Source organism: Schistocerca cancellata, chromosome 4 (genome assembly GCF_023864275.1).
Source record: "Schistocerca cancellata isolate TAMUIC-IGC-003103 chromosome 4, iqSchCanc2.1, whole genome shotgun sequence".
In the NCBI taxonomy this organism is placed as follows: Eukaryota; Metazoa; Arthropoda; class Insecta; order Orthoptera; family Acrididae; genus Schistocerca; species Schistocerca cancellata.
Genome location: NC_064629.1, coordinates 818185240 through 818211655, shown reverse-complemented (window position 1 = coordinate 818211655; position 26416 = coordinate 818185240). Strand labels below are relative to the sequence as shown.

General features: G+C 45.3%; 2 pseudogenes; both read right to left on the bottom strand.

Moving 5' to 3' along the window:
• Positions 1-8989: 8989 nt before the first annotated feature.
• LOC126185875 (5S ribosomal RNA) lies at positions 8990-9107 on the bottom strand (annotated as a pseudogene).
• Positions 9108-25398: 16291 nt separating this feature from the next.
• Positions 25399-25516, bottom strand: LOC126185569 (5S ribosomal RNA; annotated as a pseudogene).
• Positions 25517-26416: the final 900 nt, after the last annotated feature.

Below are 26416 nucleotides of genomic sequence, written 5' to 3'. Positions count from 1 at the left end.
CTAAATCAGGATGGCCGGACGCGGGATTGAACCGTCGTCCTTCCGGATACGAGTCCAGTGTCTAACCACTGCGCCACCTCGCTCGGTATATTAGCATGGTAATTCCCTGCACCGTCACCAGTGTCCAACCACGAAAGAAGAGAATTATAACCATAATAACTTTGTTAGGATGCTTCAAGGATGTCAAATGACAGATAGTAACCATGCGAAAGTGAAATAAGAGTTGGTGGCTGCTAATGGTAGCAGAACGGTGCGTATCGACTGAAGAGCTGAGCTGGGGCGAGGCAAAGCAGCGCTACAGTGACACTCGACACTAAAAAGAGTTGGTGGAGTCGAATGTTCGCAGTCAGCTGATTTGCGCGGCAACACCGAGCTTACGGCGCCTGCAAGTTCCCTTGTAAGAGAGGCATTCAATTAGTAAATGAACTCAAGTCGGAAGTTATAATACGAAACAGCTATCGCATATTGTCAGTGATTTCTGCTATCTGGTGCATCTGTTTTCTACACCTCAGTGTAACACAAGAAAATACACTGCAGCTTCAAAGAAACTGATATGGGCATGCGTATTCAAAAACAGAGACATGTAAACGGGCAGAATACGGCGATGCGGTCGGCAATGCCTATAAAAGACAAGTGTCTGGCGCAGTTGTTAGAACGGTTACTGCTGCTACAATGGCAGGTTATTAAGATTGAAGTGAGTTGGAACGTTGTGTAATAGTCAGCGCACGAGCGATGGGACACAGCATGGCTGAGGTAACGATTAAGGGGGATTTTCCCGTACGACCATTTCACAAGTGTACCGTGACAGGAATCCAGTAAAACATCAAATCTCCGCCATCGCTGCGGCCGGAAAAAGATCCTGAAAGAACGGGTCCAACGACAACTGAAGAGAGTCGTTCAACGGGACAGAAGTGCAACGTTTGCGCAAATTGCTGCAGATTTCAATTCTGGGCCATCCACAAGTGTCAGCGTGCGTAACATTCAACGAATCATCATATATATATAGGCCCACTGGTGTATCCTTGATGACTGCAAGACAAAGCTTTACGCCTCGCCTGGGCCCGTCAAGACCGACATGGACTGTTGACGAGTGGAAACATGTTGCCTGGTCGGACGAGTCTCGTTTCAAATTGTATCGAGTGGATGGACGATTACGGGTACCGAGACAACCTCATGAATCCATGGACCCTGTATGTCAGCAAGGGACGTTCAAGCTGGTGGGGGCTCTGTAATGGTGTGGGACACGTGCAGTTGGAGTGATATGGTACCCCTGACACTTCTAGATACGACTCTGACAGGTGGCACGTACGTAAGCATCTTGTCTAGTCACCTGCATCCATTTATGTCCATTGTGCATTCCGACGGACTTAGGAAATTCCAGCAGGACTATGCGACACCCCACACGTCCAGAGATGCTACATAATGGCTCCAGGAAAACTCTTCTGAGTTTAGACACGTGCGATTCAGAAGAGATCTCCACCGCCTTGTGCTCTTACGGATTTATGAGCAGCCCTGCAGGATTCATGGTGTCAGTTCCCTCCAGCACTACTTCAGACATTAGTCGAGTCCATGCCACGTCGTGTTGCGGCACTTCTGCGTGCTCGCGGGGACCCTACCCGATATTAGGCAGGTGTACCAGTTTCTTTGACTCTTCGGTGTATATTGTGGTACAAATATTAATACTTATAGGTAAACCTCGGTGGTATTCTTGTTTTGGTCGGAAAGCTCTGTGTGGTAGTGGTTAAGCTGGTTCAATTGTAGGTCTGACATTAATGTATATATCAGATGGGATCAACAAAATATAAATGTTGAAATCATGAATTTTGATATCCCGGTAGAAATATTTTAACTTTTTTACTGCCATTTAGTCTGAGCAGCCGCCTGCCATGTGCGCGTAATTTTCAAGTGGTGCGTGTACACTGAGGTGACAAAAGTCATAGGGTTGCTATATGCACATATACACAAGGCGGTGGCATCACGCACACAAGATATAAAAGGGCTGTGCATTGGCGGAATTAACAGACTCTGAACTCGGAATGGTAGTTGGAGCTAGACGCACAGGACATCCCATTTCAGAAATCGTTAGCAAATTCAGTATTCCGAGATCCTCAGTGTCAAGAGCGTGCCGAGAATACCGAATTTCAGGCATTAGCTCTCACCACAGACAATACAGTGGCTGACGGCCTTCACTTAACGACCGAAAGCAGCGGCCTTTTCATAGAATTGTCTGTGCTAACAGACAAGCAACACTGTGTGAAATAACCACAGAAATCATTGTGAGACTTGTGACGAACGGATACGTTTGGTCAGTGCGGCGAAATTTGACCCTAACGAGTTGGTTGGACCCTTGACGACAGGAAAATCGTGGCCTGATCGGATGAGTCCCGATTTCAGTTGGTAAGAGCTGATGGCAGGGTTAGAGTGTGGAGTAGACCCCACAAAGTCATGGACCCAGGTTGTCAACAAGGCATTGTGCAAGCTGTTGGTGAGTCCATAATAATGTGGGCTGAATTTACGTGGAATTGACTGGGTCCTCTGGTCCTACTGAATAGATCATTGTTTGTAAATGGTCATGTTCGGCTACTCAGAGACAGCCTGCAGCCATTTATGGACGTCATGTTCCCAAACAGTGATGGAATTCTTATAAATGATAGTGTGCCATGTCACGGGCCACATCTGTTCGCAATTGGTTTGAAGAATATTCTGGACAGTTCGAGCGAATGATTTGGCCACTCAGATCGCCCGACATGAATCCCATCCAAAATTGATAGGACATAATCGAGATGTCAGATCGTGCACAAAATCCTGCACCGGCAACACTTTCGCAATTATAGATGGCTATAGAGACAGCATGGCTCAATGTTTCTGTAGGGGACTTTCAACGATTTGCTGAGTCCATACCACGTCGAGATGCTGCATTACGCCGGGCAGATTGAGGTCCGACACAGTTTTGTGAGGTATCCTCTGACTTTTGTCACCCCAGTGTATTTGCAACTGTAGCATCTGCAGCTATTATTGAGAAAAAATTAAGACGCAAAATGAAGTATTGTCGTGTCCCATTATTTCCTTTATAATCTTATTTTTTTCAAAAAGGTGCTTTATTAGGAGAAAAAAAGCATAAGTTATTACATTAGTAAAACTTCAAAGTGTAGCATCTTTGAACACAAAAAAAATAGTGCATTACATTTTTTGCAAATGTATCTAGCATCTCTTCGTTCGTCATGTTTTTCACATGCAATACAACTTTTCTGGGCTGTCTTCTTTGGGGAGTCTCTTTCTTCGATGTTCCTAGAAGTAGCGAGATAAGTTGGGGTTCGGTTAGGCGTAAGCGATTATCACCATCAGCCGATCTCCTTCCACGACGACCCCCTGTTTCCAGTCGGTGCTGAATCTCTAGAAACTACTTGATGAGTTTCTGCTGAGATTCGGGTGTTGTAATAATTCCTCCCGTCTGAGTTTTGTATGAGGCATGCGCGTTCAGCAGAGACAGATCCATCAAATGAAAAAAAAAATATTTTTTATACCATTTCACAATTTTTCGTATACGTTCTGCTGAACTTAGCTTCATGTTGCACCTGTCGACAGTCCCCATATCTTCAGTCCAGCTTACGACGCAAGTTGGTATTCTTTTTGGATCATTTGTGCTTCTGTAAATTTTGTCTGTTGTTATAATTTTGCATTTCTGAAGAGTTAAAAGCATCTTCACTTCTCGTTTGTCCTGCCACTTGACAGCAAGAAGTTTACCTATTGACATAAACTCGATGTCACCTTTTTTTATGAAACAGGCATGCCTTTACATTTTTTCCTCACAGTTCACAAGCTTTAGTCACTCAGTTATGCGGATAAGAAAACAACGCTGGGTTTGTGGACCAGTTGTCAACATCCAGTGTATGATCTTCACCAAGGTGGCGTTGTAGCGAAGTAAGAACAGTGCTTCCAGGTATTTCATCACTTACACCAAAATCAGTTTCTTTTTTTCGTCCATTGTTGAAAGCCATACAACCCAAAAAACTTCGCGCCGAATCTATTGCGATTGGATAGTATGTACTGTCTGAAGAAGACTCGACCTCTGTACACAACTAAACTCCCGTCACTGCACAATTTTTTTGAAGGACGCTTTTCTTAGATGATCCACAATTCGCCCAATTTTCCAGATTTGGCATCTCCAGGGTCTTCACAAATTCTAACATTCTTGGTAACAGAAGGTACCTTTCTCTTGACACGAGTTGCACGAACATTAGAGTAGACAGTAACGGATCGTTGATCCGATAACTGCTTATTTCATTTTTTTCTCGCTTGAGCCGTCTGAAAATTTACCAGTAGGAAACATTAAATTTCATCACTGTTTGTGTTTTTTTTATCTTCTCAGTCTTCATTTTTCACACGCTTCGTTTTGAAGGTGCTTGTAATAGAAATTTTATTACGCAGCTATGTAGTTTACAATTTCCTGGCTACAAAAAATTTGAAAGCAGTCATATACATTACATGAATCATCTAAATTGACAATTTTGCAACCTCAGTGACTGTTATCGAAATTATAAACGTTTGGATCCAAATCAGAGTCATTCCAACGAAAATCTTATGTCTTGTGTCTTTTTGTGGATTTATCAGGCATATTCTCAGGCTCTTCTTGGGAATCGGAAGAAGAAGCGGCGGTAACACCAAACTCTGGATCTGCGCTTGTGGATTCAGCGTTTGCTGGTTCTGTAACATTCCGAATATTTATGGTGGTGGATTCACCTACAGGCTCATCGGCATCACTATCTGTCCAATCATAGTCAGCTAGATGAGGCATGATGAAGTCCTCCTCGTCCCTTTGATTCAGAAGACTCAGCAGCTCATCTTCTGTAAACGGGAGGTAACGTCGTGTCATTTTAAGCAATAACACAGATAACTCAGCACAAAAACTAGATAATGTTACGATACGAATGACCTCTAAAGATAACTCAGCATTCAGTAAATTGTTTGGGTAATTCACAGTATTCCAACAATTAGACAGCGTACTTGTGCAACAATCAGCTCCGACGCGCTGGTCATCTAGTAAACGTTATACTTGTCTGTAGGTTTGTAGCAGGGAACTGCTGTAAATATTTTTCATAGCAAGTCGTATCTATATGCCTGGAGCGCTGAAAGAGTTAGAAGGGAATAGATATACTGTACTAGAAATACTTCCGGAATTTGGGATGTTACGATGCATACGTGACATCGCAACGGACTGGAAAAATAGTCTCACGGGCCAGTCGGGCTATTTTCCCTTCGTCGTGAACGCGAGATCGCACTGCAGCGGAAAGACTTTATCTGGTTATAATGGATAACAGTGAGTAAAGGTTCGACTCTAACGGGAACATTTATCTAGGGCGCTTTATTCAACTCATAGGGTGTAGGTATCGTCCTGAAATCCTACGTAAACCTTCAGGGGTTGGACAAAAACACAGAAACACCAAAAACACAACACATTACCTTGCGTAATACGATGTAAGAAAACCGTTGGCATTCAAAACAGTTTCCGGTCGTCTCGGAAGGGATAAGTACTTATCTTTTGAGATTTTCAGGAGAATTGTATACCATTCTTCCTGAAAACTAGCGGTAAATTCAGGTAACAATGATGGAGAGAAGTAGCGATCACACACCCTTCTCTCCAAAATAGACCACAAAGAACACTGTTCTGACTACGACTGATGCTTGCAACTTATTGAGGACAGTGCACGGGCCGGCCGAGGTGGCCGAGAGGTTCTAGGCGCTACAGTCTGGAACCGCGCGACCGCTACGTTCGCAGGTTCGAATCCTGCCTCGGACATGGATGTCCTTAGGTTAGTTAGGTTTAAGTAGTTCTAAGTTTTAGGGGACTGATGACCTCAGAAGTTAAGTCCCATAGTGCTCAGAGCCATTTGAACCATTTTTGAACAGTGCACAGGTACTATTCATGATCAAATACGATGGATTGACTAGCATCTGCATTTATGTTCAAGCATGCATTTCCCGTAGGGTTTTCATATTTTTGTCCGGTCCCTGTATGTACTTTCCCAGAGGTAGTGGAAAGCAAATTTCATTGTGGCAGCTCTTGTATATTCACTAAAACAGTTTTCCTGCCACAGTTGTTAGTATTAACTAGCAAAAATATTTCTTCATTAAGTGCAACTGGTTGACATATACTTCTTTTCACGTGCAATTGTAACTCATCTATCGAGTCATTGCTGAGGACCAGATTCTCCAGAATAACTGAATGCATGGAGAATTTAGATTTGACTTTCACCCAGAGAACGCTTCCCACTCCACTGCGTACAATTTTTTGCAGTTGGTTGACTTAAGCATTGTAGTACGTTGGTCTTCTGAGAGTGATGAGACAGATTCTTTCCTGCCCTTCTCAGATGCCTGTCCTGTACTGTCACTGCCAAGCAGAAATTCTTCAGCGCCTTTTCGGACAATACATTATTGTCGATATTATCTATATTTGTCTTATCTGACTTCTTTGTCTGTTTTTACTTAATGTAACTTCTGTATCACAAGCTCTCCGATGTAACATCTATTTCAACGTTTTTTTCATTATTTATGTCAATGCTATCAATCTACAGATATAAAACTTTACTTGTGATACTGGTTCATGCATAGGGCATTTAGGATTGTAGTGGTATAAAACCTGGAGGGAAGTCTCTCCGCAACGAAACTGATTTGAATACGAAAGGTTTGGTGGTCGACGTGCAAGGTTACTTTGTGGCCGGAGTTACTCGGTGGCTAGCAGTAAAAGTGTTCATGTCTTGTGAACTGAATGAGTCTAGAAGAGCAGCAAGATTACTTAATATAGCCTCGGATGTGGAAGAAAGATGGTTCATTATTCGTGGCATACGTCGGTTAGGACTGTATTACGGAAATTCAACACTAAGAAGAGAATTTTCAGAGCTTGTTAAACAGAAACAGCCATAGATACTTTTACCACCTTTTTCAGGAGGAGAACGTCCATCCAACCATCTTTGTCTCAAATAATCAGCTGAGTACTATTAAACTGCATGGACCAGTTATGCGGTTCCTTATTCAGTAATTACTTTATGTTCTTTAAACTTTGTGTTGAGCATCCATATTTCATCCTTCGCCGTTTACCTAGACAGGGTACTGTTCCAAGTGCTACAAGATTTCCAAGTAACCTATTTTATAATTATTCAGTGAGCGTAAGTTTTGAAGTACTCCATATATTTTTCGTTAAAGGATAGTTAAAGTTTCACACAAGTACAATTGCCAAGAAAGGATTCAGAAATACTCAGCTTAAAGGCTGTTCTTATTGAAATCTCAGTACAGGATTACAGTTACCTGCAGAAACTGTGGTGATTCATATTATTTACTAGTTAGTAGATTTTGAAGAGCCAGCATAAGAAATAATTATTTTCCAGGTCTGTAAATAACAGCGTTTATGATTTCATGCGTATATTGTTAATAGCGTTTCTCATACTGTGCTGTGACAAAAACGTCCAGCCTTGATCTGAATCTCCTCATAGATACAGTATTTTTCTGCGTCCTTATGTTAATTGTTGAGCCAGATTTAAGTTTCATATAACAACTGCAGCATTAATGTAGTGCGCTTGCCAGTTCTCTAACATTTGTGTGCCGTAACAAGCAACTGGCTACAACTGTTCAAACTATATTATATCTAGGGGCCACATGTAAGATAAATAACACAAAGAAGTGTAAATAGTGTAAAGAAGTGAATGCTCCTTCAGAATACAAATAATAATCGGAATAGAGAATGTATTTACCCGAAAACCATATCAATGATAGTATTTTGCAGCAATTAAGGTGAGAGAAGAACATCTTGTCCGAGTTTGGTCCACCATTAGCAATTATTTAATTATAATAATCGTTAGCTTTCTGCTTTAATATACAGATAGTAAGAGTTATTGAGAGCCAGTTGATGCAAAAACAGTTAACATTCTTTTTGTGTTGTTCATCCCAAACTACGGTTATATTGCTTGTTAAATTGCGCTGTTGTTTATCTTATTTACAAAACATAACTTCAGTATCAAGTAAAGACATTCTTTATTAACAGTACTAGTACTTGGTACAACTTTGCCTAATTAAACTGGCGTCCTTTTTCTGTTACTTAATTACGGTTTACTTTATTACTAATAGAACCTTAGTTCTATTCCCGTTTGCTCTGCTACTGCTTCCTTCCAATAAAAATCTTTAAAGAAAGAGAAATACTCTGATAACTTAACTATTATGCGAACTAGGATGGTCAAACTGAAATCGTTTCACACGAGTAACAGTATGGATGTATTGCATATTTAATAGCAGCCGGTGTGCTATACTTGGCTTTTCCCATCACAAATCTGGTAATAGTGTTAGGGGGAGAAGTGTAATAAACCGCAACACAAACGCAGTACAGAAAATAAATCTCTAGGAGCACATCAAAATCTGGGTGATAGTGCCTCTACTGTAAGCGCAAATTCTTCCATATCAGTTTTCAAATTAATCTCCCACGAGCCTACACGACATATTATCTTGCACCCTAAATCACTTGGACAACAGCAAGGCTGCCGAAAGGCAACCCTGTTGCTAAGGTGGGCGAATATTAAACTCGCCTTATGCAATGGCATCAAAAAGTATCTTCACTTTTTCTTACCTAAATCTACGATGAACGTCACATATACCCTATCTTTTCTAATACTTGACTTCTCACTGGATTAATCTGAGTCACTGGGAGCTCGAGGGGGTGGGCACTCTGGATGCCGATGTGCTCCCTGAATTTCTGCCTCTACTCTTTCCTCTGTGGGTATTTCTCTAAAAAAAAACTCCGTCCGTACAGGCCTTGTAAGGCCCATAGGCACCGACCGGCTGCCGTGTCATCCGCAGCCCAAAGGCTTCACTGGATGCGAATATGGAGGGGCATGTGGTCAGCACACCGCTCTCTCAGCCGTATGTCAATTTACGAGACCGGAGCCGTTACGTCTCAATCAAGTTTCTCCTCAGTTTGCTTCATAAGGGCTGAGTGCACCCCGCTCGCCAACAGCGCTCGGCAGACCGTATGGCCACCCATCCAAGTGCTTGCCCAGCCCGACAGCGCTTAACTTCGGTGATCTGGCGGGAACCGGTGTTACCACTGCGGGAAGGCCGTTGGCATGCGTATCTCAACATTTGGCAAATTTCTTTTCCGCTGGTACCGTGACCTAGGGTATGTGTGTTCCACATAGCCGATTTCTTTACAGTCCTCATAACACTGTGTCCTGGTCCATGGCAATGACCACATCTGGGTGTGGTTATGAATATGTCATGCGCATGAGTTGCGCGAATCGCAGTTATTACAAATTGGTTTTCCTCTTCCCTGAATACAGATAGTCGTACCACCTCTTGTAAAGTACCTGGGAACGTGAACTTGATCTCGCCTTCAATTCTACGGTCAATTGCCTTAACAAAGACGTCTATAGCGTGTGCTTAGGCCTCGCAAATCAGGATATAATTACGTTCTCGCCATTCTGTCAAACCATATATGCAGCAAGAAACAGCTAGGAATCTATCTGGAAATATTTCTAATCCTCAGCTTGGTTTTTCCTCAAAGCTGGACTACGGGCACGTACACCTCTACACTGTCTTCCACTTACACCACAACATTGACGTGCACGGGTCAACTGGTGACATTAGAGGATCATTTGGAAGATGGAATGGCGCATCATGGGCTTCAACAATGAAAGCAGATTCAGCCTGCACACAATTGATGGTCGTTTTCGCGTTCGATGTAGACCCAGTGAGAGCTGTCTCGTAGAGTGCACTCGTCCGAGACACACTAGTCACATCCCAGGCCCTATAGTCTGGGGTGCTGTAAGTTACAATGCTCGATCACCTTTGATGTTTCTCGATACGTGCAGAATGTTGTTAGACCTGTTCTTTTCCCTTTCTTGCAACATGAAGGTAATGTGTTGTTCCAGCAAGATAATACTCGCCCCCACACGCCCATGGAACTCAACCTGCCCTGCAAGAGGCGCAGCAACTTCCCTGGCCAGCGCAATCTCTGGACTTGTCTCTGTCGAGCACCTGTGGTATATTATCAGACGAGAAGTGACTCATGTGACTTGTCAATCAACAACTCTTACACAACTATGTAAACAGGTAAAGCAAGTATGGCATAACGTATCCCAGGACAATATTCGCCATCTAACACTCTACTGGATGCCTGAGTCAGAGCCTGAAGTGCAGCCCGTGCAGGCTACACCTCATACTGACGTAGGTGTTTCAGCATGGGTCGCTACCTGGTACCTCAGAACTGCTTGTGCTATTGATATGTAAATGTAATTATTTCACGTACTCCATATGCACTATTGCAGCAACAAATCTTGAATTATTTGGAAACCTCTAAAAGGGATTTGATATTTTTGTTTGTTTATTTATTTACAACATGCGCCATTACAATATTTGTGACACTACATTTGTGGATCGTGTGTGTGGAGTGCAATGTTTGTGCCGTACGATGAAGATGATGATGAGAGAAGAGAGAGGGTGAAACCCGGTGCCAGAAAATAGCCTACTCCTCGCGAATAGCACCAAGGGAGCTGCCAAGCTTAACGTCTCAATCCAACAGCCAGATCACCATCATCTGTGTCACATGCCCTCTACTTCATGAGCCACTGCAGAGAGGTTTGGTATTTGAACCAGGACATGGCGCAAAGGTTGGTGATCAAAAACGTTATGCCACGACCTCTCCTCCCCTTGCCGGCCAAATACCGGCAGTGAAAATTTTATCCACCACCAGGATGCGAATCAGCTTTCCCCGGGTCGAGCGCCACCACACAGACGTGCGTTAGGGAACTTTTTTTTTTTTATGAAATTTCCCGGCACCCAAAGCGAGGTGTGGGGGCAAAGTGAGCAGGAGTCGCAACCCGAGGCCTGGCCACAATGTCCTATTCCCACCCTCCAGGAACCAAGGAAAGCATAGGGAACGTGGAGTAGAGGTACAATGAACACTATTTATTTAATCAAAATATCCACGAGTGTACTGCCGGTCTACAGTGTCCAACGGGCACAATATTTCGGCGATCATACATGTCGCCATCATCAGGTGAACTGACGGACTGAGCTCCTGTGAACGTGCCGGCACGGAGATCCGTACGCTACGGCTGCTCAGAGGGAACTGGGTTCGGTCGCGGCGGCGGCCGATTTAAATACCCTCCGCCCGCGGCGCGCTCCCTCCGCTGTCCGCGCCCCGCGCCACGGTCGCGCGGTGGAACAGATTGCGACGGCGTCTGAGATGACGTCGGAGTGATGGCTCTGTCCGCCGTGGTCGTCACAACTATACGTTTGCTCGATTTACTCTTGATTAACCCAATCGCTGGTTCCCAAGCCTTGCTAAGATTATAGCCACAGTCACGGTTTATGAGGTCGTCATTGGTGTGAATTTCGATGGCCTTTCTAACAACGCTGTCCCAGTATCTCGACATCTGTACCAGAATCCTCGTGCGTTTATACTCCATAGCGTGATTTTCCGACAAACAATGTTCAGCGACCGCCGACTTGCTCGGATACATCAGTCGAGTGTGCCTCTGGTGTTCACGACATCGATCCTCGACGGTACGCATCGTCTGACCAATATACGACTTGCCACATTGACACGGAATCTGGTACACGCCGGCCTTCCTCAAACCGAGGTCATCTTTGGCGCTCCCCACCAGTGCACGAGTTTTATTCGGAGGACAAAACACAGTTCCGACCCGGTGTTTCTTCAAAATGCGGGCGATTTTTCCCGAGAGTGCGCCTGTACATGGAATAAACGCAGTGCCTACCTCCTCCCTCGTGATTTCATCCATCTCCACAGGTTGTGCTGTAGTGGTTGGGCGGAGAGCACGTTGAATCTGCTACTCTGAGTACCCATTTTTTCGAAATGGTGGACAGCGGAGGGAGCTCGCCGCGGGCGGTGGGTATTTAAATCGGCCGTCGCCGCAACCGAACCGTTCCCTCTGAGCCGCCATAGCGTACGGATCTCCGTGCCGGCACGTTCACAGGAGCTCAGTCCGTCAGTTCACCTGATGATGGCGACATGTATGATCGCCGAAATATTGTGCCCGTTGGACACTGTAGACCGGCAGTACACCCGTGGATATTTTGATTATCAAATACGCCGGGAGAAACTCAAGAATCACACTATTTATTTAATTTTCTTTTCGTTCTTTTTTATTTTTATTTATTTATTTTTGTTTGTTATTAATACTACTGAGAATATCAGGAAACCTGCGGCACGCGAAGAGAAAAGCGCAGCAAGACGTCAAACTAAGAAGAACGCTCAGATTACCAGTGAATATATCGGTTACAAGTGTGGAAGAGGCGGGGATCAACTCTTCATGACAGGAACACCCCAGATCTGGGGTGGGTTAGGGAAGACTTTGAAGAGGAAATTGGAGAAAAATTTTCTGTATTTTGGATTGCGGACATCTGCCTGGTGACGTTCGTTAAGGAACTGCCAAAAGTCAAGAATACATTTCTCGCCATCAGCAAACAAGCAGTGTGCTGCGTGTCCACAAATCCACCTCACAGAGTTCGTCTTCGCTTGCGGGAAGTATCCCGTGTCCGGAAAGAGGAGCAATTGAGTAGGTATCTGATGAGGAGTTTCAGTCATGGACTGTGCGGCTGGTCCCGGCAGAGGTTCGAATCCTCCCTCGGGCATGTGTGTGTTTGTCCTTAGGATAATTTAGGTTAAGTAGTGTGTAAGCATAGGGACTTATGACCGTAGCAGTTAAGTCCCATAAGATTTCACATACATTTTGAACATTTTGATGAGGAGTTGTACGGGTAATTAGGGACGTCTGTCGCACCAAGAACCAGACATCTGTCCCCGATCTGCACACTAGGCGGTGGTCGTCTGTGTCCATAACATCACAGTAGACACACAAAGGGGTGTATACGAGATGAATCCTGTGAAGGCGTGACCGGCATACTTGCTTCCCATTGACAGTAAGGTACCATGCAGGCTGGACTTCAGTGTCAAGACAAGGTGCGCTCAATGATCGCCATACGGCACGCCAGTCGACGTGAGGAAGCTTCCCTTCAACTACATTCGGTGACTTGAGCTGCTGAAGGAAACAATAGATAGCCTTCGTGAATGTCAATTGCTCTGGCAGTGTCACAGTACGGACGTAGCTCAGTTCAAGGAAAAACTGACGGAAGTAAAAGAAGGGCGGCGGGACTTCTGAAAGTTGGATAGGTGCTGAGAGAGAGTGTGGTGCAAGGGCCTCCAGCAATACACTGGTAAGGCACGTAGGACTACGGCACCACAGCGTCATGTGAGAGCCAATGAAAAGGGCTACCGCTCTGTCAGGCACATGATACGGACCTAAACCGCCCCTGCACCGCGGGGGAGTGATGGTTTCGTACCTTATCTTAAACAGCAAGCCGTGGCAAACAAACGAACCCAATGCCGCTAGCATGCGCCGGGCCATGGATGACGGAATAGGAAGTGTCTGTGCCACATGGGGGATTCGTGACGCCAAATATACATTTACGTATTGTGTGCGTTGCAGAAGATCGAGTGTTCGTGAACGGTGATTTAAGAGCCCATCTCGTAGTTGTGAAAGTAGAGGTCGACAGTTGAGGGCAATTGTCCGTCGCAGATCACTTGCGAAATTGAGTCCTAAGCATGGGAGAGTATCAGCTACACGCAAAGGAGCAGCGCTGTCCGCAGGAAATCCCGCACCTATAGCCATGGCGCTCGATTTGCGGGCGTTAAGGCAGCTACCAGAAGCTTCGCTGTAGGTGTTGACCCATGCCAGTGACTCCCTGACTTCAGAACCGCTACGAAGAACGATGACGAGATCGTCTGCATATGCAGTGCAGCTGAATACATGGCCACCGAGAGACATCCCAGAGAGGCGTTGACGGAGGCCCTATAGCAACAGTTCCATGGCGAATTCATACAACAGTGCAGAGAGCGGGCAGCCTTGACGCACTGATCGAGGGATCGAGATGGGAGGAGTAAGACGGCCATTTCAGAGTACACGAGACGTAGCTCCACGTAGGAGACGCATTACGACGTGGACAGTAGTATCAGGGTAGCCCATATTGCGGAGCACTCCTTCCAGAAAGTCGTGATCAACTCGATCGAATGCCTGGCTTAAGTCAACAGCTGCCAAAAGTCCAGGCATACGAAGAGCGTGAGCAAGAGCGATTATGTCCCGATAGCGGCAGATGTTATTGGTACCTCCCAAAGAAGTTTGATCAGGGGAAACGACGTACCGAGCTGCCCGTTTAAGCCGCGCAGCCAACAGCCGGGTAGAGATCTTTGTATCGCTGTTGAGTAATGTCAAGGGGATGTAATCGCATATCCGTGAAGTACCCCCGGCTTGTGGATGGATACGAGGAAACCATCGAGGAAACAGTCGGGAATCGGCACAAAAGGTGAAATAAGGTCTTGACAGATTTCCGTCCACACTGGCGCCAGAACTGGACGAAATGTCCGATAAAACTGCAGCGAGAGGCGATGAGGGCCAGATGACCTGTTCATAGAACCCGCCTGGATAGCGTCATGGACTTCGTCCTCCGTGACGTTAGGAATCAGATCCATCGTCGCATCCACGGGAACCGAACCGTATTGTTGGCAGGGTGGTGACGTTGTTCAGAGTACAGCGTAACATAACGTGCATGGAGGGCAGACCCGATTTCCCACTGGGTATCAAATCGCTGCCCATAATCAGTCGTAAGAACATTAATGAAATCCCTCCGACGATGGTTTCGTTCCGCGATGACATGATACATAGATGGACGCTCTTGCACTAATCTATCATGTTTACGTGCCCTGACCGTGGCTCCTTCAAGGTGGCGGCGAGAGAGGGACGTGAGCTATGCCTTGGCACGATTCGCCATCGCCTGGCGCGTTGGCGAATACGGCATCATAGTACATTCCCGGAGAATGGTGAAATAGAATTCCTGAGTCCGTCGCCGCCACGCTGCAACCTCCCTTCCATAACCAATCAAAGCCTTGTAAAGAACAGGTTTTGTCCAGAGCACCTACCAAGACAGGGCAGACTGATACGCATCACGGTGTCGACGACGAGCTGCCCACGTGGTCTCCATGAGCTGCCGGCAGTCGGAGAAAGTTAGGTGGATCGTGTTTAGTTTCCAGGGTCCATGGCGCAGATACATGCGTCATGGTAAGAGAACGCAGTGGGCCGGACTTAAGCAGCCTGCACCCCACTGATAATATCGCGGGAGATGTAAACACGACCGAGTCGGTTGTAAGAATGGCTAGTGAAATACGTAAACCCTGGACGATCGCCATGAACATGCTCCCAAGAATCCACTAGTCTGAGGTACTGGAGAATTGTCGCTAGCACCGCGAACGGAGAGTGACGTGGTAGTTGGTCTTTGGGTGCCTGGGTGCAGTTGAAATAGCCTCCCATGATCAGTTCATCCAGTCGATCCAGGAAAAGAGGCATGACTGTCTCTGAGAAGAAGGTGGGACGTTCACGGCGGCTACACGAACCGGATGGCGCATAGACGTTGACGATCCTGACGCCACTAACCTTCGGCATCAGGGAGATTGGCAACTTCTACAGCGAGGATACTGCCACGTAAGAGGATCGCCACCCCACTACCAGTAGGGGAAGCATGAGAGACGTGTGCTGTCATGGGGAGCACAGAAAGTTGCAACAGGCACCTCCTGAATAACAGCTACGTCAACGTCCGTGGCATACAGCATGTCATGGAGTAAAGCCTGTTTGTGGAGTAAGCGAATAATGTTGACATTGACCTTGGCTATGCGATAGCTCTGGAAAGCTGCCAGTGGCAGGACAGGCGATTCAAACACGGGAGAAGCACAGGGAACTTCCTGTTAGGTCCCCACGGGAGGGCGCATCATTGCGATGGGGAGGGAGCCGACCCTACCAAGGGGGGTCCATCCTCAGCATCGACGTCGTCCGCCCAGGAGACAGACATGTCACCGCCCCGGTTCAGTGGAACATTATCAGAGGTGCGCCCAAAGGTAGCGTCAGACACAGAAAAGGAGGCAACCACATCAGATGCGGGCGGGAGAAGGTCGGTGTCCGGAGGTGGACTCTGACTGGAGATGGAGACAGGGAAGAACGTCGCGTCGTCAAGTGCCAGGGCGTCAATCGACAGCGCACCATCAGTAGCAGGATAGTCATCATGTGCAGACTTCCGATGGACGCAATCATCAGAAGGGATACGACGTTGTCTCTTCCATTTCCTTTAGACCGTGTCTTCCTAACATGCTGTTCCGCGTCGGATGGTGGGCGGCTATCGTTCGACATGTGGCCAGATGACAGAAAGTCGGAGGTAGGTACATCTCCACGATCAACAACCATAGGGTCGGGACAGACAGCTTGCGACTGCTGATGGTCGTCATTCATTTGTATTGCCTCCGGCGGGGGTGTGGGAGAGACAGGCGAAAAGTCGTCGAGAGGAACCGACACCGGTACCGACTGATTCAGAGGGGGCGTAGCAGGCAGCAACGCCGCAGACGCGCAAGACAGAGGTAACACAATGGGAGCCGTAGGAGGAGCGACGTCTCCGATCGGTATCTGAACCAGTCTACGTCAGAGACATTCAGAACGTACATGGCCTTTCTGGCCACAACCTGAATTCGTGCGCAGCTGACCATCGTACACGACGACAGCCCTGCAGCCGGCAATAGCCAAGTAGGAAGGAACGTGTTTCCGTGGTTCAATTTTTATCTGACAGACACATTAAGGACGCAGAACGTTTCGAACGTCTTCCACATTTCAGCAGCGTGACTGACGACTTTGCCGCAATGTTTAAAAGCGGCCAGTACAACGTCCGACTTCTCTTCAAACGGGAGTTTGAAAATCCGCAACGTTCGGAGGCCAAAACCAGCGCGATCAATCACTGCAGCCCGTATATGTCCGTCAGAGTATCAGAACCTGAGGTCGTCAGCGTGATGCCGCACAACGTCGGCGCACAGCTCGTCATTCGCCAGCTTTATGTACACAGTAGTACTGAGGATCGAAAAATGTATACCGAGAATATCTTGTGGCGGGAGACGTATTTCTATCCAAATAAAACTTTCAACTTCATACGCCTTCTGTCGTTCGTGATCTAACTGGCAGTTAATTTAATTGTCGCTTGGCGGTACGAAAACGCCATGATGATCAATGAAGTCGGACTCGGAAACGAGCCGCTACGCGGATGTAAAGAAACGCGCGCTCGCTAGCAAGCAGCACAACAGGTGAGACGCAGAAGGCATGTGCGCCTCACCACAGCCACAGGCCGATTGCGACCTCGGCCACAGAGGCGGGTCCTCGGAAAGGATATACTATTTTTCTTCTTCCGGCGATGTATATAGACTGGTGTGCAAAACTTGAGTACGAAAGTAACTTTTGCATGTCTATTCTGCAGCAGAGTACTGTTCCCCAATATGGTTAAATAGTGCTCACATCAAGAAGGTAGATGCAGTCTTGAACCAAACGATGAGGATTATCTCTGGAACGATCAGGTCAACTCCTGTCCAATGGCTGCCTGTATTGAGCCATATCCCTCCGCCACATTTGCGCAGAGAACACGCACTTGTCAGGGAGTGTCGAAAAATCCAAAACAGTCCAGATCTTCCTATCCACACCCTGAGTAATGGAATTGAGCAAAATAGATTGAAATCCAGACACCCCCCTTTCGCAAGTGCCAAAGATCTGGTAAAGAACGCTTTTATTCTTGAGGACCGCTGGAGAGAAGAATGGGAGGAAAAGACACCGCCTCAGGTTAACACCTTATTGGGAACATCTAACAGACCTCGGGGCTTTGACTTGCCCCGCAAAATCTGGTCTACCCTTAACAGGATCAGGACGAGCCACGGCCGCTGTGCGGACTCCTTGTACAAATGGAGCATAGTGCCATCACCACAGTGCGACTGCGGCGCCGACAGGCAGACAATTCACCATATCGTGGTAGAATGCCCTCTGAGGGCCTACCCTGAGCCAACAAGGGACTTCATGGATGCACTAACAGTGCAATCGATTATATCTCTAACCTAGATGTTTGTTTGTGATATTGTAACTGTTTTGTGTGTTATGTACTTTTAGATTTTTCTTACGTGATTTGTACTTGCCATACGCTAAATAAATAAATTTTGCATTATGTGTCACTTTGCTCGATGAAACTTGGACCACATGTAAAGGGAAGTGCTACAGTATAGTACACAAGATAATTGAAATAAATACGCAGTTTTTATTCAAAGATACTAATTACACTGAAGACATTGCGATTTACGATGGTCCCCTGGACATTACAAAAGGCGGGGCATGGTTCTTTATAGGATGTGTGATCATCACGGACGGTAATGCATGCTCTGAAACGTGCTGACATGCTGTCCACAATGTATATAAGGAGTTCTTGTGTGGTAGGACGTTCCATTCTTCCAACAATTCGGTTGACAAGTGTTGGATTGTCGTTGGTGCATGTGAACGTGCTGCAGTATGTCTCTCCAACTCAATCCACAACTGCTTGGTCGGATTGAAGTCGGGGGAACGGACAGGCCAGTCCATTCACTGAACATCCTCTCGTTCCAAGAGCTGCTACATCTCCAATGTGGTCACGCACTGTCATCCGCAAAAGCGAAGTGAGGACCGAATGAAGCCCTGAAAAGACGCAATTGGGGAAGGAGTACAGTGCCACAACAACGTTGACCATAAGTGTACACTGTGTCAAAGATTTCAAGGTCAGTATACGCAGGCAACATTATGCCTCCCTCCACACCATAACACATGGACCACCAAACCGATCATTTTCGGCAATGCTGTACACACGCTCATATGGCGAGAGATGGAAACACATAATATACCCAGGAACACTGTCGAACATGATCGTTTTGATGGTCCAAGTGTTATGATGTGGAGGTGAGGCATAACCTTGCATAGGCATACTGACATTCAAATCTTAGAACAAGGTACACTTACCGGTCAACATTATTGTGACACTGTACATCTTCCCACGTGCATCTTTTGAGGGGTGCATTCGGCCCTGTCATTTTGTGGGTGACGGATTGGCCTACCCATTTCTCCGACTGAAATCCCATCGAACACCAGTGGAATGCGTTGAGGAGAAGTATTTCAGCATGATCCCAAGCACGCATGACTATCCACCAGTTGTCAATGGGTCATGTGGTGGAATGGAACGCCCTACTACAAGAACTCCTTACCAAACTTATCGCCAGCTTGGCAGCTCGTTGCAGATCATGCATTGTGTTGTAACCGCGACCGGAACGGTCGTGGGGTGGCCGAGAACGAAGCGAGGCGGGATCAAAAGGAGAGCGGCCCGCGAAAAAACAAACGAACGGGAAAGGACGGACACGAACAACGACGGACGACCGGGCGAGACCTTACGACGACAACACGCAAGAAGCAACAGGGTGACAAGCGACAACCAAACGAACCCACAACGTCCACTCGTAACGGAAACAAAGTACTGTACACACGCTGTCTGTTACCGGGATGTCGATAGACTCCACGAATTTCAGACTGCCTAGCTGAGCGAGAGGCAGGCGCTTATACACAGGATACGGTACGTCGCTATTGGCTGATGGGACCACGTGCTCCACCGTGGCACCCACACGTTATACGCGATCCAGGAGCGCGCGCAGCCACGACTTACAGCACGACGGCTGTGGAGACCTGTAGTGGTAATCGAGGTCCATGCCGTCTGGCGCGGATTCAAAATCCACGGTGCTCTGTACCAGACATTGCTTCCCGTAGTGATCACACATACTGTTAAGAATCACGTCCCGCCTTTTTTAATGTCCAGGAAACCATCATAACTCGCGAGTGTGTTCAGTGTAATTATTTCCTTTGAATAAAAGTCATTTCCTGTCGTCTCATTGCTTATTTCTTTCATTTACCTTTTGTACTATGCCGCAGCAGTTCTCCTTTGTACACTGTCCAAGTTTCATTGAGCTTTGTTACTTGGCACTGACGAATCATGCGAAAATTACTTTCGTTCATATACAGGATGTTCGGAAATTTCCGTTGCAAACTTCTAGTACTTATAGAGGCGGGTGAGTACATAATATTTTGAATAGGAACCCATGTCCGGAAACGTAGCGTTTGCGTTCTATGTCTGTTTCAGTTCAGATGCTTAACTCATCCATTTCTGCTCGAGGAATAGAGTCACACGTTTCATAGTATAATTATTAGGTGACAATTCAAAGGGAACATAACGAAACATCAATTTGTCGCTTAAGCAAATTTCTTTGTATTAACACTTAAACATTACGTGTTTACATTATTCCGAAACAAAAGAGAACCCAGCATACTGTACGCACAGTACATGCATTACAACAGCGCCTCGATATGGCGACCACCAACATTGTTACAGTTATTGTACCTACGAAGCATATTCCGGTACGCACTCTCCATCCCACCTGGTGTCTCTTCAATTTCTAGTGCAGCGGCCAGAACTCGTGGTTGCACACCTTCCTCTAACTCTACAAGAGTCTCGTAAATCAAACTTAGCACGCGACCGCTAAAGAAGTAGTCCATAGGAGTTAAATCCGTCGATCACGGCGACCACGCACCTGGACCACCTCGGCCTATCCATCTTTCACCAACTCGTCTGCTGAGACGTCTCCGAACCGCCCATGAGAAGTTAGGTGTGCACCATCATGCTGAAACTACATTTCCTGACTGAGGTTCAGTGGTACTGCTTCCAAGATTGGATCCAATACGTTTTGTACGATGATCAAGTATGCAGGACCAGTTAGCTTGAGTGGAAGGAGGTATGGCCCAATTATATGACCGTCCGAAGAAAAAGGTTAACGAAAATTTGATCAATAGATGGCGCTGTAAGCGTTCAAATATGCACACCGACAGATCTGCGGCACATGACTGTTTTTCAGTTTGTGTCCCAGAAGCCTAACATGACTGCCTCCATGAAAGACTGCGCGCTGCTGGTAAAGCTCTTTCACAAGAACGGTGACTGTGTACCAGTAGCCCTGCCGATGTTCCGGACACTCGAGGATATGAAAAAAATGCACTGGTCCGATATCAGCTAAGGATCTGTAGGAAACGGTAAAAAATTCGAAAAGACAGATTCTTTTTAATTGCAGTGTGGCAGAGGGAGGAAAGCAGTTGATCCAACACCTGTCGAAGACGTGGCCACAGCTTTGCAGCAGGGGTTGAGCAGTTGTGTGCAAATATGCAGTCCACTGAGAATTGCTTAAACGTTGGACATGCCTGCTAGCATGATGTTTAAAATTCTACGAAACGTCCTGCATTGGTACCCCTACAAAATCACTCATGTTCAGGTGGTGCTTCCCACTCATCTGCTAGTAAGGCAAACGTTCACCTGGAATTTATTGCTCGCGCGGAAGTGGACAATGAATGTCCATGGAACATTATGTGGACAGTCGAAGCTCATTTCCATCTCCAAGGACACGTCAGTACGTAGAATTGCAGAATATGGGCAAAGGAAAATCTGCACGCATATAAACCTGTACCACTTCATTCTGAAAAGCTGACTGTGTTGTGCGATTTGACAGCAGCGTTTATAATAGGACCTATTTTTTCGAGCATACGAGTCCTGTGGGTTTTGTTACCTGTACAGACACTGGTAATCAGTGTGAGAGGGTTTTGCGCACCAACGTCATTGCAACCCTAACCACGCGTGGATGCATGGGTAGGGTTATTTTTCTTCAAGATGGCGCTCTTCCGAAATTTGCAGAGAAATTTCGGAAATGCTAGACTTATCAGTGGTCATTGCCCTACAACCTGGCCATCCACATCACCTGATCTTAATCCGCGTAACTTCTGGCTGTGGTGTTATTTGAAAGATGTCGTGTTCAGTGCTCCAATTACGAACGTAGCTGAATTGAAGGCACGCATGTTGCAACGCATTCTAGCATTCTAAACGTAGCCCCGATGCACAGCGATTTGTTGTGGAACATGCTGTCTCTCGATTTCAGCTTTTGGCTGGAAACGGTGGACAGCATATTAAACATATCTTACACCAGTCTCACGACAATTAGAAACCGATGTCTTTTTTGCTTTTCATGCGGTTTTTGTCCCCAGGACAATTAATAACCGATATCGTTTTGTTTTTTCTACGGTTTTTGGCCTCAGAACAATTAATAACCGATTTTCTCATACGATGTCGTACGAACTTGCCGTGACGGATGGGCTTACTTATCTAACAGTGTCACAACTGCTGATTGCTGTACTTGTGCAGTCAAGCACATTGAATAGTACGGATGGTGTGATGTGCAGCTCAAGCCATAGCCGTAGTATAGCGATTCATTTGCCATTTGCACCCGACCCAAATTACGTTAAGACGTTTACAGCGCCATCTATTGATAATTTTTTTATTTCATGACGTTCCCCTCTGCCTCGGTAGTATGCTACTCAAATTTAACGTCATTCTGAGCAGTGGTTCTCTTTCTATAATGTTTCTAAACTCTAACTTTAATTATGGACACCCTGTACTCGGTGAATATTCACAAAACCGACAAACTGCAGGGACGGATTCCTGACTAGAAATGGAGGAATAATGGACCTATGAACATGTGCCCGGAAATGCATCGTTACCACGGTAGATGGCGCTGACGAATGACAGTTTCTCTGATCCCGTGCCGTGTGTTCCTTGTATGTTGCAGGATGTGTGATTGACGCAGTATACTGTAAACAGCAGAATGGTCCGTTATTTACGTCGGGAACAAGCCGAGATGTTATTTGTGCACGGCCAAGCGGATGGAAACGGTCGAGAGACAACACGGCTATACAAAACAAGTACCGTCACAGACACCCACCACATCACACAACATTTCAAGTTTTCCTTTGGGCGTTTGTGTGATTATGGGTCCTTTTAGACAGACAAACATGCAGGAAGGCGGTGGACTGTGTGTACACAAGATTTGGAGGACCGGATTTTAGAGGATATTGAGACGAACTCTAGAACAAGCACCAGGTAAGTGGTCCCCTAACATGATGTAACCCAAAGTACGATTATATGTATCCTGCACGACAACCGCTACTATCCCTATCGCCTACAATATACAAGGCACACGCATGGTACGCGGTTAGAGGAAATGTCTTTCGTCAGCGCCATCTAGCGTGACATCGATGCATTTCCGGACACATGTTCATAGGACCTTTTTTCCACCATTTCGTCAGGAATCCGTCCCTGCAGTTTGTCGGTTTTATTGGTGTTCACCGTGTATTACCTGTTCTCTGGTGTTTCGACAGATATCTGCAATTCCGTTTATGTATTTTGTAACTGGAGTTAGCCCAAACAATCACTACTCGAAATGTCTTTCATGTGACGCCCAGTGTGACCAGAAAGCATAGATTTGTTTGCCACTATAAACAAAATTATTTTTAAACTGAAATTCAACGAGACCATTAGGTAGAGCACTCCCAAATTAGTGTAGTCCAATATTCGTTTTATCGATATGTGTTAACAAGAACAGTAAGACACAAAGAATACACAGCGGCACAAAAGCCTCTGTGTAGCACTGCATGGTTGACAGTAACGGTCAGCGCGGACCAGGGAAAGTGTTGTCGCTGCTGGAGTACTTCGGGTTTTACTGTGCTTGTTAATACATATCGATAAAACAAATATCGCACTAGACTAATCTGGAAGCGCTCAATCGAACGTCTACGAAAAATGCCGCTTTAAAAATAATTTTGTTTCAAACGGGATGTAAACCGACGTTTTCTATCGACAATGGGCGTCGCGTGAAAGACGTGATGAGCACTATTTGTTTGGGCTCAATCCAGCTATTCAACGCAAAAATATAATTGCAAATATCTGCTGAAACACCAGAGAAAATGCGTCTGACAGCTCTTAAGAGAGACACCATATATATACCTATTACATGCTTCCAGCGATTGTAGAGGGTACTTACTAGATAAAGTGTTGATAAGGAACACATGTCGAGAAATACCCCGTTTGGATACGAAATAAGTTTGGGTATTAGTTCACTTTGAAGTCTCCCGTTTCATGGTACGCACACAAATGAGAAGAGAGTGCTGTCGTCAGTGCGTATTATAAAGATACATACTGTACATAGAGAGGTCGGGACACCAGTGTTCATTATGGAGCCGTCCATATTAGCGCTGAATCAGACGACGCAGTGCAGGAGCTAACATCGTTGATAGAGAATATACTTACTTTCGGCAGTACCTATTGCTTTGTTCGTAGTGTGAAATGAATCATGGACATTAGATTAAGCCGGTATTGGTTATTTAGTTGGAGAAATGAATCATGGACATTAAATTAAGCCGGTATTGGTTATTTAGTTGGAGAAATGAATCATGGACATTAAATTAAGCCGGTATTGGTTATGTAGTTGGAGAAATGAAACATGGACATTAAATTAAGCCGATATTGGTTATTTAGTTGGAGAAAAGAAACCTCCACATCAAATTTCGGCAGCAATATCCACACCATCGAGCTGTGGCTGTCACATTTGCTAATACAGAACTGGGATAAACAGATGTAAATGTGGTACACATTATTAGTGCAACTTTAATGTCGAAAAATTTGTGTTCATGTTTATAAAAGAGAAACACTTGCACGATATTAGTTCTCGGTATATTAATAAATAAGCAACTTCGAATGTAACTCAGAAGTTTTACGTTAATAATATCTTTACAGCCCTCATAGTGAACAAAAGTACATTTCACAGTTGTATGAGATCTGCATCACGTAAAAATTTAGAAAATAATTCATTATGCAGCATTTCATTAGTAACCAATCCCTTTTTACAAGCTTGTGTACATTTAATGCAAAAAGTGGAAACATACTCGCTGCAATAGCTCCAATACTAATGCAGCTGAATTACTGGAAGACAAGGAAGGATAACAGAAAAATTAAAGCCCAATATACAAACTTATAGCGAAAATACAAGAAACAATATTGTCAGTCCAATGATCAAAGCACTGTATTTTGCCTGAGGGACAGAATTCACTGTTTATGGCTTTAGCCAATATCTGGCAACAGTCTGTTCTTCCCTTTAATTAGTATACTCCATTCAAATCTGATTTTGCTTTAAACTATTTTAGTTAAAACCAGAGTTTTCAGTGATGTGGGATAAGAAAAATTTTATACTGAAATTTTCCAAAACTGGTGCAAATTTTCATCGGGACGCCTATTGGTTATTGCAGACTGTACATTACAGCCTTGCATATCTAATTTACAAAAGTAAGGTAAACACTATTTACAAAGTTATTTAATAGACTACCTATTCATGAGTGGCTCTAAACTGCATGATTAACAGAAAACAACAAGACACCAATTCCTTGCCTAGTAAAAAGCACTCCGTCTTCAGGCCACAAGTGGCCCATCGGGACCATCCGACCGTCGTGTCATCCTCAAATGAGGATGCGGATAGGAGGGGCGTGTGGTCAGCACACCGCTCCCCGGTCGTTATGGTGGTTATCTTTGGCATCACAAGGCTTTGTGCATCCCGAAAAATGGCAACAACGCATGACGGCCCGGATGGTCACCCATCCAAGTGCCGGCCACGCCCGACAGCGCTTAACTTCGGTGCTCTGACGGGAACCGGTGTATCCACTGCGGCAAGGTCGTTGCCCTCGCCTAGTAATGATGACTTAATATTGAAATTTTCAGGCAGATGAGCCTAAACAACAATATCTTGTGACATTTCCATAGGAACTGCAGAAGTATATTAACATCCCAATAACTGGTACTAACAATAAGAAAGATACACACGTCATCATGCAACGTCCTAAAGTAAAGTACCACAGATGAAGAAAATATGTAATTACAAAACACAAAAATGTGAGTATATGCTGAAAAATTACACAGTGACAACAGGAAAGAAAAAGAAAAACATAAACAGCAAATGAATCAAGTTAACTCTGAATGAAATGCTACAAACATAGAAAATCTTATATACAGATATTGATTTGCGGTACAGATAAGCTGTGCAGCACAGCAAAGGGACAAGGTGAGCTGTAACGAATGACAATAGTACTAAACAAGTTTACATGTAACCATGTAGTAGCAACAATTTAACTCGTAGTAAAAAGTCTTGGAATTTCATTTTACTACTCCACTAAGCCTACCAGTTTCGTAATATAAACCTACATATTCATTTCATATAATATATGTAAACACAGCCTTCCTTGCACATCTTCAGAGTGAAGTTTCACGCCCAGCCACTCGATAATCTCATATTGAATGCCTGTGCAAACTTACAGGTTTCAGCCTTCCTCCTCAGTGTTCTTGCAGATGTCAGCGGGTAATTTGTACTTCACAAGACTTCTTACCTCTTTGTACCAACAGCACATTTCACTTTTACGGCAAACCTTACAGTTTCATTTTATCATTTGTGGGGATCTGATGCAGAGATTTTCTTCGAAATATTATTTGTGGTCTGTATGGAGAAACATTTTCATCTTCCTCTCGATAGTAGTTTTCTCGTCTGTCTCCCTTTTTATCTATATTCTATACAGAGAAGAGTGCTTTA